This window comes from Heterocephalus glaber, unplaced genomic scaffold (assembly GCF_053883595.1).
Source record: "Heterocephalus glaber isolate CG9 unplaced genomic scaffold, H.glaber_assembly_v1.0 deba00001504, whole genome shotgun sequence".
Classification (NCBI taxonomy): domain Eukaryota; kingdom Metazoa; phylum Chordata; class Mammalia; order Rodentia; family Bathyergidae; genus Heterocephalus; species Heterocephalus glaber.
Genome location: NW_028258324.1, coordinates 54,877,599 through 54,892,724, shown reverse-complemented (window position 1 = coordinate 54,892,724; position 15,126 = coordinate 54,877,599). Strand labels below are relative to the sequence as shown.

Below are 15,126 nucleotides of genomic sequence, written 5' to 3'. Positions count from 1 at the left end.
AGCAAAATATTTTTTAAGAAAGGAAGAATGAGACAGATTTTTTTTCTTGAATTAATAAGTCTGAAGCATTGAAGAAAATGAAAATAATGTCAACTCCTTTCCTGGCTCATTTACCTTTATAGTTAACATAACACTGACCTTCTTAGGTTAAAAATTTCCTTTGGGTTACTTAGTCAAGCTTTTTTCCTCTCTCTTTCTTTTGGTAATAATGGAGAAGAGAAAGATAGCTGAAGAGACAAAATGTGAATACATTTAAAACTTGGATTTGGAAGCATCATTAGTATTCTGAGTAATGAGAAAGAACCTCAGCTAAGTTGGAGTATAATGTGACTTAGATAAACTCTAGGTAAGGTAAGGCACAAGAGAGACATTTGAGCAGGTTTGTATGATGCCCAGGTGGACCATAAAAAAGAGACAATGAGTGTTGTTGCTTTTCCTGCTGACCTTTATTTAATAGAATTCTCTCATTAGAAAACAGCTTGCTTTAGCTTATTGTTAAAATTGCTGTTTGTTCACCTGCTTTGAAAAACAAGAACAGCCAAGGATAAGCACTGAGGTAGATTAATGATTGCTTGCTAATTCAAGTTCTAGTTCTTCTGTTTCTTTTTGGCAATAACTGATACCATTGTTACATTCAAATATATATTCAGTGGGCAAGGGGCTGATGTGTGAAGTGAATGCAAAACATAGTCTGAGGTATGAAAATATTTTAAAGGAAAGTGCACAAAAATATAGAGAACCAGTAGGTATAATGAAGTGGCCAGTTTTGTAGGTGAAAATCATTAAATATTGGTCACTTCAAGTGGCTCATCTTTTTATAACACACCTGAATTTATACTCTCCCAAATTCTATAAAAGCAAGTAACATTATCCCAGTTAACAAAGAAGATAAATGGTTTGTCCAGAGAAACACATTAGATGGATATGGAACTAAGGTCAACTTTTCACTAATCCATCATTTCATAAAATATAGTTTCTATCTTCATTGTGTAAGTAGAAGGGAAAAAAGAAAAATTATTTGTGTATAACGTCGTGATATATTAAGTATCAAAAGTTAAAGCGTATGAAATGAGTTTGAAGATTGAAAAGGTCCCTTTTAGCCTGGAGGGCAAGAAACGGAAGAGGAAGAGAAAAAATGGGAAGAGGAAGAAAGGTTTTATTTTGGGAAGAATATTGGAGAACTGGTAAGAATTTGACAGGTGAAAATGAGAGAGGAAGGAGATCTTTCCTGTACATTTCAAAATGTACTAATAAGTGTTTTGCTTAAAAGAAATCCATTGGGTCAATGGACAAAGGCGTGAGTATATGACAGACATTTTGAGGGGTGGCAAATAATATAGTTCAGATGCAATATTGGGTGAGAGAAGGGAGTCAGAATAAAGATAAGGTTGGAAATTTGTCTAAACACCAGAAATTATAGGATCCTGACCTCCAGTGCTGGTGGACTATTTGCTTGGTTGAGTGAGAACAAAAGCCTATGATCAGGAAAGATCCCCATGGAGTTCATGTTTTGCACATTTTATTTGGAAAGTCTATGTAGAAGAGAACTAGGGCAGGAGGATACAGTTTTCCTTGAAATTTATATATGATCTACCTATGGTGGTTGGTAAATTTCCAGGCCTTCCCCAAAGAGATTCTTATTAAATATAGCCCTCACGAATTGATATTTCTTTACAGTTCCCCAGATAATTCTTGTACAGATGATTTAAGGACTGCACTTTGAAAAATATCAGACTGTAAGGGAGCAGGCTAGTTAGCAAACTACTTTAATAGTCAAAGTATGAGACCAAAGCATCTTTGACTGTATGGGGAAGAAAAAGTCACAGATAGAAAAGATATTTTGGAGGAAATATGCACAGGACTCAGGTCAATTACACCTATATTCAGAAAGAGATTCAATGACAACTTTTGGTTTAAAATTGGGAGAGTGGAGATATCATGAATAAACACCCAAGACAGGGTAGACTTGAGATTTGTCAGGTCTTGATAAAAGCTTAGCTTTGCCAATTGAATTTTGAAATTTAAAGACACACACACACACTACAAGTCCAAAATTTCCTACAACCTCCCCATCTGTCCAGTTATTTGAGCCAGAAATTTGTGGTTGTCCCTGACTTCCCCTTCTGCTTTAACCATATCCTCTCAAATTAATTCATCACCAACTCTATGATATGAATTCCTAAATATGTCTCCTTCAGGTCACCTTTCTGCCACCTCACTGCTGCCTGCCCAGGTTACTATCATCTGTATTGCTACAGTAGACTTTCTGCAGGATTTTTGATACTCACTCTTAGTCTTCTTCATTTTGATCATGACTTGCAGTCAGAGATTCCCTTGCAAAGCACAAATGTCTCACAGTCTCCACTTAACACCTGGAATGGTTTTCCTTTGGCCTCAGGTTGATGAGCAAACTCTTTCACGTAACCTGCTTGGTCCAGCTCAGCCTGCCTCTTCTCTGCCTTTCTAGCCTTTTCTCCAGTCACGTACTGCTTAGTCCATGTCCTCCAGCAACACAGGCTCTCTGTCAGGGAGGTCCCCACCTTCTCTCTCTGACAGATTTCAATTAGTTTACTAATTTTTAAAAATTACTCCCCACTACAGTGAAAGCTCCATAAGAGCATGAAACTTTCTGTCTCTGCCACATTGTCTCTTTATTTCTGTCTGTCTCTCTCACACAGAGAGCACTTGGTAAATGTTGAGTCAGTGAATGATGTAGGTTTTAGCCTTTGCACCTGCTTTTGCTTTGCATAGAAAGCTTCTCCTTGACCCTTACTGCTCTCATGCTTGCTCCTTTTTTTCCACTTTTCCATGATTGCATTTAGCATCTCCATCACCTCTTCCTCAGAACTTTCCCTGACATCATTTGACTACATTAATGCCTCCAATTATAAAACCTCTTAGTGCTTATTACATTTGTAATTTTATATTTATTTGTGAGTGTATTTGAATAATGTCTTTCTCCTCCAGGATTATAAACTTCATGACTGGATGGGGAGACTATTTCTGACTTGGCTGAGAATTGTAACCCTGATTGTCATATTACCCAGTCCACAGTGAATGTTCAATGAGTATCAAATAAATGAATGAATGCAAACATGAAATGAGGACTATTAATTTCTGCATAGCAGGGTGGAGAACGGATTAAAAAGATGATGAAGACACCTGAGCACGTTCATAGGCTGAAGGGAAGAATCTTCTTTTAAGAAACTAACTAAATATCATCATGTGTCTGAAATCAAAATTACACGCAAGACAACTCACACAGGCATATAAATCAGAGCACATCTGTTTCCTTATAACATTTTTTTTCAGTTTCAGTTCAGCACACACTAAATCCACTTGTCAATGAGGAAATAGACCTAGAGGATTGAGAAGTAGGCTATAATAGACATGCTCTAGCCATTTTCCTCTGTATGAGGGTCACTGCTATTTTTTTCTACACTCAAAAATATTTTCTCAAATGTAGTATGTTACCTGAGCCTTCTTTTCCTCTTGATATCCACTTTCTGAATAGTTCTTCTGATTCATTCCAACAGGGAAGTGGCTCCTGTGCTGTTCTATTTTTACATTTTAAAAGCAAATAGTTACCTTGAGTTATCTAAACAGAGAACCTCAGAGGGCTTGTTCCCAAGTAACACACAGAATCAAAGATACCACTTGGAAGCAAAATGGACCCAGGCCTTGATCATCCTCACAGTCAGGAAGAAAACGGACTCATCGTGCTGTAATTTTTCTCTCTAAAATTAGGCAAAAATTTTCTTCTGGATGTCATTTTTTTTCTTCTAATTTCTCCATTTGTATTCTAGTAACAGTTGAAAAAAATCCAAATGATTCCAGAAATATCACAGAAATACAGTCCCTCCGAGGACGTTTTAGCTCAATTTGATGGAGTTACACATTGTTTATATAGTTTTAAATTTTCTGATGCTTATGTAAAACCACTCTAGAAATCCAAGAATTATCTCATGGGCAAGATTTATCAACTACTCTCTCTTCTTCTTATAAACTGGCTTATGCAGCATGTCCAGCATGATTCTCTACATTGATGCAAAGCAAGAAAGAGTCTAGATTTACATTTGAACCACTGGCTATTTTTAACTTCCTAAGAGTTTCAGTATGAAAGATGCCTTGGCTCTGTGGATAGGAGTTATAGAGTAACGTGCTTGACCTTTATCAGCTTTTCAGTGAAAAATTGAATGAAGAGAAAGACTTTAAAAAGTCTGATAAAAACCAAATTTATAATTTATGAAGTCCTGGACTATGTGTCAGAGCTTACTGGAATTTCTAGACTTATGCAACATAGTAAGGGTTTATTCTGAAAAATTTCCAAATTGAACCCCTGTTTGTAAGAATCCAATGTGGACTGGTTTTGTAAATTATTCCCAAACACAGAAATGCCTGTGAATAATATGATCTAGGAACAGAGAGGCAACATTAGGACTCACAAACTCTTCTTTCTTCCCCTCCTTAAGAACCATACTTTAGCCGTGTGCAAAAAAGGATTTCATGATTAAGATTTATGTGGTTTCTAGAACCCTAAATCTCCAGCCAACTAGCTTGGTAAATAAAATTAAGACATTTACCTGATTTCTCTTATATGGCTTTTCCTCAGGAAAGAGAGTACAGAGGAAAGTGCATATTAATCAAAAAGTGTTTTTAAAAATATTATATATATATTTTAATGTAGTTCTATTTACCTGAGAGTTATATAAACAGTGTCCTCTCTGAAGAAATTTGTAACCTAATTACCTATGCTAAAATTTATACTTTAAAAGTTGAGTTATATATTTTGCTATTTAATTATTCTTTTTTACTCATTGAATAGACTTGTTGAAAACTGAAAATGAGTTCCCATGTGCAGAGTTTTTTGGAGTTTTACACTTAAGGAAAACACCAAGGTGACAAGGAATATGTATATGGATTCATCTCACATTTTCTCCATTCAAATGCTGGAAAGTGTACCAAAGCCCTCCTGTCCAGCATTATAACCATCTTCTCTTTCTTTCCCAAGAAGTCAGCAGCCTGACACTTTGACAGTTAATTTATTCCCTCCCTTCCCCCTGAACTGAAATTCTCACCCAGGCTCATCTGTCACCCTGTATTTGATGAGGAGGGGGCTTAGCCATTTGCTGTCTGAGCTGTCAGACTTTAAGTCATCTTTGAAGGAAGGTCCCCCACATGCTTTAGAAAGATGAGGTAGAGGCTGTGGTCCAATTGCAGAGAGGGAGGGACAGGGAAAGAGTTGAAAGAGCATCTGATACAGCCTGAGAACACAGAGTAGAGATGAGAGGACAGGTGAGTAAAAGGTTAGTAAGCACATAGCAGGTCCAGGGTGTATTATTATAAAGTGGTTCCACTCAGCACTGTATTTCTGAGGTGTGTGATTTCTTTGTCCACATTGTCATTTACCTTCCTTAAGTCAAACTGAACACTAGGAAACCTAGCATAGGTGTCATAGATTCATCCAAGAAATACTCACAGAGCAGGAACTCACGCTGGGAACTCTGCAAGGCACTGGGATGACCATGCCTCAGCGCTTAACCTTCCAGGGGCTTAAAATTGAATGAAGGTGGGTGGAGGAGATAGATAAGTGAGCCAAAGACACAGTGCATTAAGACCACAGTAGACTTACACACAGAATATTCTCGGAACAAAAATGAGCAACATCTTATAAAGACTTTAAAATATCATACCTTAATGACACTTTCTATGATAAAGGCATATCTACACTTTTGGAGTGAGATAACCACAGTTGAGACCAGTGGCTGTTACAGAGGGAAATTTGAGAAATATTGATAGAAACATCCAGAGAAATACAATCATTAGCTGCAAAAATCAAACTTCAAGGTCATGAAATTTGAGAAATAATTTGGTTCAGGATGAAGTTCAGAGTTGACTGAGGTAAAGGAAAGCTTACCTAAGTAGTAGATTAGTATTTGACACTTTTCAAGTAGTTTAATTGGTGGTGGTGGAAATTTTTATTGAGCAATTAAATGAAAGACCCTTTGCATTCAAAAATTAGTAATGCTAAATCTGGAATAATTGATGACTCTCATTGCCAGTTTCTGTGCACGTTGTGCCCTGAAGTCATGTTATGTGATTGTGCATTCATTGTGGTCAGTGTCTCAGAGGTTTAGCCTGCGGATACAGCTTGAGGGAAGACAACAGCCATGTCGGATAAGGAAAGGCACTTGAATTTGTGTCTCCGGTACCTAAATCTATATAATTGAGTTTGATATCTCAGAAAGGCAGACATTTTCTTGACTTTTCCAGAATTGTTTCTTTCTTTTTGGGCCTAATAAGAAATGAGCAACTGTCACACATTTCAGGAAAATCTGTCTCTGATTCCAGTCAAATGCCCCACAGTCTTGAGTTCCTATTTAATACCTTGATGCTAATGACTCAAAGAATATTGACTGAATTTGGAGACACCAACAAATACCAAGACATAAAAAATTAAAGAGAACTTTAAGATCTCTGTGTCATAATATATACTATTATACAAACTATATACAATAGTTTGATCTCAGATATAGTTAAGTAATGTGTAGTATATACTTAATTTGTGCCAAGAGCTAGCCATAAATTATTTAATTCTCATGACTCCATGAGTTATGTACTATTACTTTCTTCATTTCTGCTGAGCTGAGAAGCTGGAGGCTCAGCAAGCTAAAGAACTGGCAAAAGGCAGAATTGGGATTCAAACCAAAATATTCATAGCTGAGAAACGGGTATCCCAATGCTCCACTATACTGCATGCCCAGAGAGAAAAGTTTCTTAGTTTGCAAACTTGCATTCATTTAAATTGTTTCATAGATGTTTGAGTGTTCTTTTTGTTTAGGGAAGGAATACATAAGGCACATTTCATGGGGGTAAGAAAAGCCTCTTCTTCAATTTTTTCCTTTAAAAAAATTCCCCTAATCATTGTCAGCCTTCACTCACAAATTACATTGAAAATGGTCAATCTAACATCCTATTTATCAGGAGTCCCTATGACTGAAGGGAAAGTAAATTTTGATAGCTTAGTAGATCTATTTTGACCTCAAACAATTTGGTTAACTTCTCTGCACCTTGGTTGTCTTATCTGTTCAAAGGAAAAAACATAATATCTACTATTGAGGCATGCTGTGCAGATGAAATGGCAATAGCAGTGGGAAAGCACTTCTTGTGTTTCTCCATGCCAGGTACTCATGGGGAAGTGGTGCACATGGTCACATTTAATCTTCAACCCAAAGAGGTAGATATCACTATCACCAATTATCGGTGAGAACACTGAGGCTCAGTAGTGTTAAAAATTTGTCCAAGGTTAAGTACTCATGAAGTAGAGAGGGTGACATTCATACCAAGTTTCTCTGTTTTTGAAGCCTGTGCTTTTCACAGATGCTGGGTCCTTTTCACAACACACTATTTCTTTAGATTATGAAAATTCTAGAAATATTGAACATTATTGTTTATACACAATTTATTCAACTATTATTTGAAAACATAGTTTCTGAATGGTAGAACATCACTGTTAAATAGATCATGAGATTGTACCATGCTGAGTTTTGGAGAATGTAAATGAATAGTACAATTATTGATTTTTATTAGTTGATTGATTCTTATTGCTACAAGGCTGTTGGGGCTTGTATCCTCAGAAAGTCGTACTGAATCCAACTCTCCCTTCCAGCTTGGTTTTGATCAATGAGGGAAAGTGGAGAAAACATGAAGCATGTCTATATTGTCATTTGTATAGGAGATCTGTAAAGATGTCCTTTTTGAAATAGAACTCATCTTTTGTAAAAGATCAAATTCAGACAAACTGAATTTTTATTTGCTTTGACTTAGATTGGAATCAGTGTTGTGATTTTCCCCCTCCTGTACAGAAAGGAGGAAGAAATCTTTTTAATAAATCTTGACTTTCTGGAAAGTGTTCAGTGTCTTTGTCTTTGGAAAAAGCAACAAGGTGTTGTGACTCAGAGCTCTGATGCTTAGTTTGAAAAACTTAGGAGAAACACAGACAATAAAACTTTAGCATGAAGGATACTGGGTATAATATGGCATGCTGCAGAGAAAAAAGGCATTGGCTAAGAATAAGAAGTGTGCAAGGTAGTGTGAATTGGAAGATGGTTTTTGAGGAAGTCTTTCTCTGATAAAGTAACATTTGGCACAGCCCTTAAGAAAGTAAGGAATTGAGTCACATGACTATCTAAGGAAAGAATTTTCTAGTCAGGCACAGCAAGCAGGATCAGGGGTCTGGAAATTTGAGAGGGTGGGTTTGAGGAATAGCCCAGGAGGCCCATGTGGCTGCAGTGGAATGGGGATGGTAGCAGAAGAGGCAGAGAGGAGTCAGATCACTGCAATGCTTTGACTGTCATTTGCAGTCAGATGGGAAGACATTGGATGCTTTCAAACAGAAGAAATGATTTACCTTCAATTTTGAAATGACCACAAGTGCTGGGTACAGAATAGAATGTGTATATGGAAGCAGAGGGAGGGAGAAGAAAGAGATCAATTGTGGGAAAAAAATACAATAATCTGAGACTTGATGTTAAGCAGTGGAAATAATAACAAGTAATTGAATTTTGAGTGTAGTTTGAAGGTAGAGGCAAGGGGAATTTTTTATGACATGTGAAGGAAAGAGAGGATTCAAAGAGGACTCCCAGATTTTTCTCCTGAGCAAACGAAATAATGGTATTTCTATGTACATACTTGGGAGAAAATATGGAAGAAAAATATTTTGTATGGAAATTTAAAACATGTTAAGTGTGATATGCCTATAAGACATTTAAATGGAAATGTTGTGTAGAAAGATAGCTATGTAAGTATGGAGGCTAGAGGAAAAGTCCAGGTTAGGAATTACAGTTTTAGAGCTGTAAGTATATGGATAGTTTCTGAGGTCTTGAGATTGAATTTGATTCATTTAGAAAGTAAGTGTAATGAAATATTCCAACATTTTAAGATTTCAGAGGTAATGAGGAACCAGAAAGGGAGTTTAAAAAATTTTTCTATTTATAAATAAATCAAGATTGTGCAAGTGCCGGGGATTTAGCTCAGTGGTTCCACTGCCTGCCTTGCAAGCACAAGGTCTGGAGTTTGATCCCCGATACCAAAAAAATAAAAAATAAAAAAATTTAAAAATAAAATAAATAAATTATATACTCATGCGCACACAAGTGCAATCTCCTTTTCTAGAAATTCTGATTGAAGAGGTAAGAGTCTAGTCTCTAAAAAAGGACGATGTTGAAGTCTTCATGACATGTCAAGAAATCCAAGGAAATCCTGACAGAAGATTGGCGTCTCTGCTCAGCCTTATTTGTACAAATGACTGGAATTTGGGGTGAAAATGTAGGAAATGTTATAAATGCAGTTGGACAATGGGGAAGGATGGCAACATGGTTAGAGATACAGATAAACTTTTATAGAAACTACCTGCAATTATCAATATAATAGATACCCTTTGCAAAATAAATTTAGCAATTATGTTAATAAGAATATCATGCCACACCAAGATAACTGCTGTTAACATTTTGTGCACTTTCTTCTACATACATGTATACTAACAAATTATGATTCTATTGTGTAGACATCACTGTAGTCTGATTTTCTGTTTAATGTATAATAGCATGTACCTTTTGAAGAATTTTCCATCATATGTTCATAAAAGGAAGAAGATGATAGAAGAGAAGATTGTGTGAGAAATGTCTGCTTCAATAAAGTAGGATGGTGACTGAATGTGTATAAGAGAAAGGGACCAAGGGCAACTGAATTCTGAGCCTTAACTGATAACGGTGTCTGTGCTACCCATAACATTGAGAGGGCAAGACTGCCTAAAGCTTTGTTTATTTTTGATTTCACGACAGATTCCAGACTTACTTGCTGTATAGGTGATTGATTGTTTTTCATTATTAGATATAACAGAAATTGAAAGGGAAGTGTGTATGGGATATTTTGGTTGATGTCTACCAATGCAAAGGGCAGTGATATTAATTTTTGACACAAGGTAGATCATTTGAATAAATTACTTGGCTTGGCCTTCCTCACAGCTGACAGGAAAAAAAGTCAGAATTTTTTTTTCTACTTTTCATTTTTATGGGGGCACAGTCTGCATACATATACCTGGAAGATTTAACAGAAACTTTTTCCCATCTATCTATGAAAACTGAAAAATCATTTTAGTTTTCCAGTGAAGTGTTATGAGCATGACCATAGCAAAATAATTTCTCCTATTGACAATTTTCACAGCACAAATTACTTCTTAAAATAGATATTTGATTTGATTAGATTAGAAGATATTGTGAGACCAGAGAAATGAAAATCCTTTTAAAATTAATGAAACTGATGAAAACAATACAAAAAATATCCACTTGTAAACTTCTGAAAACAGTAACTAAAATGTGTGTGTGTTCCTGTTTGTGTATTTCAAAGCTCTCTCTCTCTCTCTCTCTCTCTGGATTCTTGACCTCAGTTGGGTAGAGTGGGACTTTCCAAGGTCAAGGTCACACATCCCATTGGCCACAGTGAAACAGAAAACTGTGTCATAGCCATTAACAGTATGAGGAATCCCATACAGTCATTTCACGGACACGGGTTCGAGGTCACACAAAGCCCAGCCAAGAGAGTTCAGTTGGCTCAGTAATATCCATCACACTGTTTAGACAAACAGACACACAACTTTACACAGAGGTACCAGCCACTGAGAGGCAATGGTTTCAACTGTGTACGTGAATGACAGTATCTACACAGCTGCTCACAGACACACAAACCGAACTGCACCAGAGAAGAGTGAAACGCTCCTCCATAGGCTCAATTCCAGTATTTAGCTGCAAACAAACATCCTATAATTGTGTTTCCCTTTTACTTCTAGGTAATACTGCATGAATACAGAAGTTGTAGACACATTTGAAGAATATTACATTTTAAAATAAATATATGGTTATTTTATGTTTCTTTGTTAGCCATTATAACCAACCAGTGCATCAGAACATAGAGTTTTTCAGAATAAAAAGCAACATCTTTACATCTTGGAGTTTGTGAAGTCCATCAGGGAAATGATGCAGCACCACGGAGAAATTCACTCACTCCATTTCGGCCACTTCACACTGAGGGTCATACGCAATGACAAAGCCTAAAACTCCCAGGACAGATTAAGTTGAGGAAACATTGGTTTCTGATTTTTGCACTTTTGCTTTGAAAATCTCAGCCTGTGATTTCCTGACATTTCCTTCTCTGATTGAGTTCTCCCGATGCCATATAAAGTAGAAAGTCTATAAGTTCCCCTGAAAATCTACTCATTATCTCCTGGACTTGGGAAGCCCCTCTGATCTTTCAAGGAGAATTGCGCTTTTACACTGCTCATGAGAAAAAAACCCCAGGTAAAACGGCAAGTCTGTAACCTCTCACGAATCACCATTTTCATCTGCAGCCCGGCAGTTGTTCAAAAGCAAGAGCAACAGAGAGAAAACCCCTTCTCTCGTCTAAAACTCTTGGTCTGCATTAGCAAAACGTTAATACAAACAGTGTGGCTCAGCCCTTCAGTATGCAAGATGGACGAAGGTACCCAATTTTCTCTTCTAATACATTAAGCCCCAAATAGTTCTTTATCAGGGAAAGTGGTCAGAATCTTCTCGTTTCCCTCTTTAAAGATGACACTCTGACCACAGCAACACATCTACCATGGGAGATTGAAATGTTTACCTAACAGGTTTCAAGTCTTAAGGACAGCTTCTTCTTTATTTTTCTCGGACCTTTATGCCTCCCACCCACTAAAGTCTTCACTCAGTCCTCTCAATAACCTAGCTGGCACCACAGAACAGAAGCAACTGTTTTCTCCGTGACCTCTAAGCATTCTACTCCTCGGGAGAAGCAACGTGGAGTGCACACTCAGCAGGCTAGGAGAGAGCCCGCTTGTCCTGGAGGCATTTCTGCCATAAAACACAACACTATCTACTGTGTTTTGCTCTGAGCAGCCGGTCTCCCACTCCTCTTCCCCACTGCTCACTCCACACCTGGCTGCAATTCGTGACCCGCACAGGCACAGCGCAAATCAAACAAAAAGCACGAAACAGCAACAGATTCCTTTGTTTTAACATGCAAATCCTACCTCCGGTAGTTGTCACATCTTCCTCAAAAGCCACGCTTAATTTTTAATGACAGCAATCCAGTGCAGTCCTCCGAACAGCCGCTGGTAATCATCATTACCTCTCCTGCCTAAAGCCTTTGTGGACCATTAATGTCACAACCCTTGCTAACTCATAGCTTTGGTACTCCTTGCTCAAAATGCCTGAAAGAGTTTGGAAGGACAATAGGAGTGACAGGCGCGCTAGACAGCCATGCTTAAAATTAGTTATCCGAAGCTCCGTTGGAGCCGCTTCATACTGTTTTTAAAGCGTGCAGGAGGTAGGATTTATTAGCCTATGATAGGCATGCTGTTTCTGTTTTTATTAAATACTGTAATAGGCTGTCTGTTAGGAATGCTGTGATAGGTCCAGAATCACTCCCCACTGCTTTCGAATTCTCATATTAAAAAGGGAGAGAGGGCTCAGACTTCCTTCCCAGCGACTGGATCGGATTTCCAAGTCCTCTTTAACTCCTGGAGAAAGAATTTCTTTTATAAATAGGTATTTTTACACAGAAACTCCTTTGGGGAATAAACACTCTTGGATTTCCCAAACAGTTCTCTCACTCCCAGCTAGGGACTTCCCTCGCTGTTCCCAGTTACAAAAATAAGCAATCTCCAGAGTTAGGAAAGAGAATCGATCCCAATAGGAAAAGTTGGCATCAATTACTAAGGGTTGACTTATGGTATATATTTACATGAAATCTCACATTATTTATCAAATGGACTGAATGGATCAATGAGAGCAGTAAATAAGATTCCATGCTGATTTATAAAGCTTTTTACTCCAGTTTGAAGCAATTAAATGTCACGTATTGTCAAGACAGAAATAATAAATGGTGGGTGGAAGGGATAAGGTTATGTGCACTACCTTGGGCCACACTGGGCAATCATGATCATGGAAAATGGAGAGGAATTTTTTACCACTGGACAGAAAGGAAGGTATGTTGCAGCTGGAAATGCTACTGTGAAAGCTGTAAGACCCTTTTTGAATGGGGAAGCAGAGAAAAGTTCTTGGTAGCTGACAGGAACATAGAGAATGTTTTATGCTTCAACTACTCAGATTTAGTCCTTTGCTTTTCTTTCTTACCCTCTGCCACCCAGGAGTAATAGTTTTGTTGTTGTTACTATGGAAACTGAACGGATGGCTCTAAGGGAGGGGCTTAGCGAGAATGGCAGTTGTAATACAATGGAAATGTGCTTTACTGGCCCATAGGATTGAAAATGAGCAATGATTAATAAACAAAATCTACTACAGATAAACCTCTAGAAAAACAATCTCAAAGGGAACAATTGTAAATCACTACTATTTCTTTACTGGTAGTTTCGTTATCTAGAAATGTTATGAAGATCAGGTCACAGTAGCTCTTATTTTATTATAAGCAAGAATTGTGTATCTGAGTTGCTCAGATATCTGATAGAAGAAAGCTACTATTTTCTCCCTCTCTCTTTTTCTAAACTCTTGGTTGTTTGAATATGTACTGATTGTGTATGAGTTTTAGTTTTTACTTGATTGGTCACAATTTCTTCTCAGGAATAAAATGTGACTTAGTGGAAAAAACTTCCTTTTAGCAAAAATCATAATCATATTTCATTCTAATTGAGCATCCTTATAGTGATTTCTTTGGGGGCAAACCAAAGTCAGAAAATAGAACATACTGCAGTTTGAATTTAAAAAAATAATTCTGTGCCCATTAAGTTGGTAGGAAAGAAGACTTTTTCATATTCAATATTCTAAAATAGAAAAAGAATCTGTTAAGTTCAAGACCTTTTACTAGGCTCATAATTTCCAAGACAATCCATTTCTTACCAGAGTAATTAAAATTTCACAGTTGTAAGGAGTCTAGGGAATATAAAATTATTGTCTTTAGTGCCTCAGTTTCGCAAGTTGTAATTGGAATAATTCATACAATGGAATTTTTGGGAGGCAATTCTTCAGGATTTCATGGAAATCTTGTGGTTTTTTTTTTTTTTTTCCAGAATCTTATTTTTACAGTCAAGCATGCCATCCAAAAAATCGTAGTGCAAGAAAGATTATTTCAGGGGAAAAGTATTTACAGTATTTTCTTTAAAAATGATGGAAGGATCATATTATAACTTGTGCATCTCAATTTTTAAATATAAGGAAGCTTATATGATAAGCTAAAAACTGTATCAATATTAGCACCATATATATGATTTACGGACAGGCAAATGAGAGGAAGAAGAGAGGGATGGCGAAAGGAGCAATCAGAAAACACTCTCATTGGAAACCTCTTTCCAGTCCTACCTGGGGTTAATTCAGAAAACAGCTGCCAATAGTACAAGAGATGAATGGATAAGATTGGATCCTGGGATGAAGTAAGAAGGTAGGAGGACTGGAACAGGGTCAGTTCGTGATGCTTCAGAGGAGCTCTGTCCATGAAGGAACAAAGAAAGTGATAGCCTGGGCCTCTCTGGGAGTGAAGGAGGCTCCTCCAAAGAGCAGTCAGTGTCTAGGGGCAGTGCAGCGAGGCTGAGAATGGGTCCTAGAGGTGAGGTGGCTTAGTCACTTTCTCATCTCTGGGGCATAATACACTCACTACTTAATGGAGGGGAGGTCTAATTTGGCCCTGTATTTCAGTCCTCTCAGTCTTTGCATGTTGGCTGGCTCCAAAGCAGGACTGGATGGCACCCCGGGCATGGCAGAGAAGAGCTGCTCAAGACATGGCATTAGCAGGGAAGCAGGGAGCAAAGAAAGGGAGGAGTTGGTAAGAGAGACGAACCTGTGTAGGGCACAGTCCCAGGGACTTGCCTCTTCTGACCAGACCCTGCCTCCTAACAGCAAGGGAACTATAATCCAATAGTCTTCCAAAGGACCCATGTTTGAGCTCACAAGGCTTTGGGGGGACATCCAGACATAAACCATGACATAACGAAAGAGGGAACAGGAAATGGGGAAGGAAGCAGAAGGAAGGAAAGAAGAAAGAAGAGAGATTTGAGAGGGAAAGATGGAGGGAAAAATTTCTCCAAGTAGCATGGTACTGAAGAAGGGCACAGGCTTTAGAATA

General features: G+C 37.7%; 1 protein-coding gene across 3 annotated transcripts in view; it reads right to left on the bottom strand.

The window, feature by feature from the left end:
• Kcnmb2 (potassium calcium-activated channel subfamily M regulatory beta subunit 2) overlaps positions 1–12,544 on the bottom strand; it is a 311,318-nt gene extending 298,774 nt beyond the window's left edge. The window contains exon 1 of one of the 3 annotated variants that reach the window (XM_087186547.1): positions 12,083–12,544. The gene's annotated coding sequence lies outside the window, so the exon portion shown is untranslated. The remainder of the gene's footprint in view (positions 1–12,082) is intronic. The other 2 variants (XM_021254420.2, XM_004834616.3) reach the window with 2 other exon arrangements.
• Positions 12,545–15,126: the final 2,582 nt, after the last annotated feature.